This window comes from Dioscorea cayenensis, chromosome 16 (genome assembly GCF_009730915.1).
Source record: "Dioscorea cayenensis subsp. rotundata cultivar TDr96_F1 chromosome 16, TDr96_F1_v2_PseudoChromosome.rev07_lg8_w22 25.fasta, whole genome shotgun sequence".
Lineage (NCBI taxonomy): Eukaryota > Viridiplantae > Streptophyta > Magnoliopsida > Dioscoreales > Dioscoreaceae > Dioscorea > Dioscorea cayenensis.
Window position 1 is genome coordinate 8,032,500 of NC_052486.1, and position 5,162 is coordinate 8,037,661.

The following is a 5,162-nucleotide window of genomic DNA, read 5'->3' on the forward strand; positions in this document are numbered from 1 at the left end:
TATACTATACTATAGGATGTAGGGCTGAACTTTGAAATCTGGGGAGCCGACTAAGGAAGCCTACTAGGTAGTTCGAATCTTCCTCTGCCAACTAACTAGGACACAAGGCATCAGGTCATCCATCCATTTAGATTTACAACCTAAGACTAGTACTATGGCTAACACGTGCCTCCGTACATCAGCTGACATCACCATAACTGCCTCCACGCAGCCCCTCAAGGCAACATAACTCCTATTATGCCTACCAAGCTCCAAATATACACAAAAAAAGTCTAAAGCAATTTAACTTCCCTGAGTAGCACAGTCCTGAGTAGGGTGCCGAGCATCAAGTCACCGAAAAACCCTTCAAAATTTAAGAGTGCGTCACTTGCGTCTTTTTTCCACATCGAAAAGAATATTATCTACTAGACTTCTCACTCTACCGAAAAAAAGCGCCTGGAACGTAAAGGAATCTACGAGGACTTTGAGAGATTTTTGTCCACTGGCACTTGACTTTCACCCTGACGAGCGTACGAAAGATTGAGTTTACCGAAACTACTTTTACTAACCCGAGAAAGAAAAAGGAAGAATGCATTCGAAGCAGGGCACAACGGCTTAAGGAGCAGCATTAGTTTAGTGCCTTGTGTTCCTAACCTGACGACAAATTTGACACCTACTTATATATAAGCTTCGGACTAAGAGCTTGGAAAAAATAGATTACTTCTTCTTCTTGGGATGACGAATGAAGCCTCGATGCGCATGACCCGATGACTCGACTCGGTTCCCTGCCTTAAGTTAAGGGGATGAGATTTCCATGATCGGACGAAGAGGAATCAGTGAATCGAGCACTCAAGACTGCTCTAACAGGGGCTCATCCCGCTGAAAGATGTGAATCTCAAGATGGAAATGCCTTACTTTGGCATAGGTAGTTTGTTGCTTCTTATGTCAAAGCGAAGGTAGATTAATTAGGAACTGCTGCCCTTTAGCTGCATTAATCGTGAATTCCTTTTGCCGAAGGACGGCTGTCGTTGGTCGTGAGGTAGTAAATTTTCTCTTTTTTTTTTTTTCTGAGATCATTTAGTTAGTTTATAGTAGAAAGGAGGGTACAGCCCCTTTACTTCCTAACTAGAGGAAGCCTTAATATTCCCTTTGTGTGAAATAGGGAGTTATCTCTAGGTCATTTTCAAAAAGTAGAAGAAACTGGTTCTTTTTTTGGACCCTAGGAAAGGAAATGGTCGGTTGAATGCTTATTCCATTCAGGAAACTCTTCAACCTGGCCACAAAGGCTGGATCATCAGATCACTTGATATTACTACTCGGAACGAAACTTCATTCGAAAGTCGGTTCAAGGCAAGGATCAAAGCTCTTCCTTGAGGCTGGCTCAGCTATCAGCCAACCGATATGATGCCGAATTTCCCTGCTCGCTTCTCTTTCGCGCCTATAGCCTTCTAGTCTTAGGTGGGCTGTAAGAGAAGAAAAAGTGTCCGCCCCTGCTTCAAAACGTAAGGGCGCGCGCTTTGAAGCTGTCTCTTCTGGCATCTGCTTTCTTCCAGGCCTTCAGCTTGAAGACAAGACTAGTGGAACCAGCTGAATGCCCGCTCTTGGTTTAAGCTGTATCTCGGACGAGAAAGCATTTGAACCGGCTTAGGAGGGCTCGTCCTTTAGTTTAGCTTTTTTTCCGGTATTAGCTTTGGGGAACCGGGACCAGGACTTAAACCATCAAAGGCCATCAGTTGCAAGATAAGGATTAAAACCCCCCAGACCAGAATAGAATAATGTCTTCGGGTGCTAGCATCCCAAAAAATGGAAGCAGGAAAAAATGAAATGCATACTACTTAACGCCTACCACCCCATAGGATAGGCAAGACTGCTTTTTGGTATGATGGGCCAGCTCCCCTTGAACCCACAATCAGACTCTCGACTGAATATCTTCTTATAAGAGATCTATCCGGTGGATCCAACCAATGACTCTTGCCTTGAAATAAGCCTTTCGAGGTTAGAGGATTAAAGCACCGAAAGTCCTTCAACCAATTCCACTGGCCTCCCAAAAAAGGAGGTATTCAATGCTGGATTGGATGTCTGGTCCACCTTTTGCATGGAGTCTGGTGCACCCGGGGGAAAAGCAACCAATGGGATGGGGTTGTTGATAGACCCTCTAAGCTAAGGTGACCCAACCTTTGTAGATCGGCAAGCACCAGCGGTTGTTTCAGGCTCACCAAGACAAAGACGAGTGTGGAACAAGCAAAGAGTGGAAGACCAGATGAAAGAGAATTGAACTTGAGCTCTTTTTCTGCTCTCAGATGCAAGCAACTCGAACTGAATCACCAATGCGGCGGATAGAAAGACAAGTAGTCCGTCTTCGGTCAGCACGCGCACCCTTGCTTGAGCCCACATCTTCAGTTTGAGCACGGCTTGGTGGATGAAAGACTTTGAAAAATGCATGCTACTGCAACTGTAGGTAGAGGCATAAAGAAGGGCAAAAACCCTCCCTAATTGCGACTCCCAGTTGACTTCGAGTTGGGCACCCATTGTCTTACCACTTTCACTGAATCAAAAATGGATGGCTACGTTCTCACTATGCCTGAAACTGACATTCGACATGAAAGAGACCCTCAGTCAAGCTGAAAGCGAGCATTTCTCGATTTGGTCAACTCCCCCTTCCTTCTGAACGAGGAAAGAAGGGCTTTTCGCTCCCGTTTTGTCTTCTGGGCAGGGGAATCCAGGCGATCCACAGCTAAAAGCATTATAATAAAGACTACCGATATCGGAGGAGAAAGGCGGATCCATCGTCTTGCTGAGGGAAGTGATCTCTCGTCCGCCTAAGCAGTCACGTTTTTCCCTCCTTGTTGAGTTGAGCCTGTCTGGCGTAGGACCTTTGAAATGGAAAGACCTCGGGCGATAAGATGGTGACTCTCGAAATCGACCCTGGTCCAATCCTGGTATTCTCCGAAAAATCTGCTTTTACAACGAGTTGAGAGTCTCCGAAAAGAGGTTGTCGTGGATTCCCATCTGAATCACCAATTAATTCCAGGCCACGGATTCAGAATTAGATTCAAATAAAGATGGTTGGTCAATGAATCTTCTTATTTATAGTTCTATTTGCGCTTGTCTTTCCCTCAGCCTTTGGAATCGGAAGACGTGTATTGGCTTTTCACAAATTTTTTTCATCCCCTTTCTTCCCTTCTTTTGACCTCGGTTTTTCCATTCCACCCAACAGAGGATCTTTTCTCTCCTGACCCGGGGTCCAAGGGAATAGGGAATTAAGTAGATTAGCCTCCTCATCAATCAAACAGGGCTTGATATGCTATCCATTGGGGTGGTCCCCCGTGATGACTCGATACTAGTTGAACGTCGGTTATCGGTTCATACCAAGTTGGTCTTATGGGCAAACAAACGTCTTTATGGCAGTGCAGCCCTACCAACAGAAGCTGCTGCCTGCTGAGGCGTTGTGCCTCCAGAGCGAACTCTTTATGAGTCTGTGAATACCCTTTATGTCATTGGTCCTTACCATTGACTAAGAGAACTGTGTTCCGGTTGGACCATCTCATTAAGTTAAGGGTGGGACGCGTGCTGGCGTTGATTGTATGAGCTATCCGCCAATACAGTTGACGTTGGTGCCCCCTATACCTGGAGTCCGACTAGCGTGTTCTGTTGAGGGTGCGGGCTTTGCCCGCATCTTTGCCAATTGTCACCCTATCCGTCAAGGGTTGGCAAAACCGCTCCGGTTGATGAGGATCCGTCCGATCCGATGGGACGCTCGATATAAATGAAATGTTGGCCTCTTCGCTTCAAATATCAAAATAGTAGGGTAGCCGGGCGATCAGTTTTCTTTTTCCTTTTCTTTTGAAATCAGCAACGGACCTTCTTTCTTAATGGGCCCGATGGTATGACTGAAAAAATCCTCGGGGGCAGCTCTTTGGTTGGTGTAGGGTTTGCTTCTGCATGGATGACCTATTTGTTGAGATGGGTGCGTTTTTCATTTATCAGGAAAGAAAAATGACACGCGCAACTGCTGACCGTTTAGGTCCTAAAGTTTGTTTCCAAACTGGTAAACCTCCTTGTTTTCTTGGCTCTTGGACTTCATTCGCATTCACCCATCATCTTATCGTGTGCGGCGGTGTATCCCGGACGGTCGGTTTAAAGCATATGCAATTTGGGGCTCTGACCTTGTCATCGCCGGTGAGAAAGTAGCATTACAGTATCAGGCCATCATGGCTGAGCTTCCTTCAGGTTGTCATATCAAAAGAGAAATCTCTCATATCACGATCTGGTTGCTTTTGAGTTTGCCAAACGGTTTCTCATTCGTCGGGGAGAACTCTGTATATTTCCCTTCTCCATTCTCTGCTTGGATGATTGCCGCTTGTGTGAATTCTATTGCTGTGGGTCCCGTGTGTGCTCGAAGAAGATCGTTTTTAGGATTCTTTTTTTAGTTTCATTTATTGACTCAGCGGTGCTTGTTATAGAGTTTCATGGCGCCGCCCACCATCCAAAAAAAGTCAAAGATGGCGTCGGCATTTTTCAAATTCTCTCCTAATTCAAAAAAATAGTGGTGTTTTTCCTCCCTTTCCCTTAGTATTCAGGTTGTAAAATCCTGATAGGATAGTAGACTGTTATACCTTTATAGTTGTAATGGCGTATCTTCTTTCTTTTCTAAATAGAAAGATAAGGATTTCAAAGAAAAGGAAATCGACCTTCCTTTTTCTTTTTTAGGATGCTGGTCTCATCTTTGATCTGGTGGCGATTAAATTAAAGAATGAATCTTGCTCTGGCTCAAATTGAACACCCTCTATATGCTGTAATCAGAAGGTACTCTTGAGTCATGCTACGACCGCCGATCGTTCCTGTGACCACACGCCGTACCAACAGAAAAACTATCAACCCTATCGGTATGGTTTGTTGTTCACGTGTTACGATCTCGCTCGTCAGATTGTTCCCCTCCCCTGGTCAATGGCTGTGAGTTGATTGACCAAGACCTTTCCCTTACGACGATGGAATTTCTTCCACCGGCAAGAGTACCTCCGTTTGTCTCCTTCTGACTTTAATGAAAAGCCTAGTCTTCAAAAATTTCTTAGTATCGGTGCTTTTAACGATGAATACCCCATCCCATTCCTTTTGCTTATTCTACCCTTTACCCATTAATGGCTTAAGCTCGCTGTTACCATTTCCGCAACCCTAACTAATAC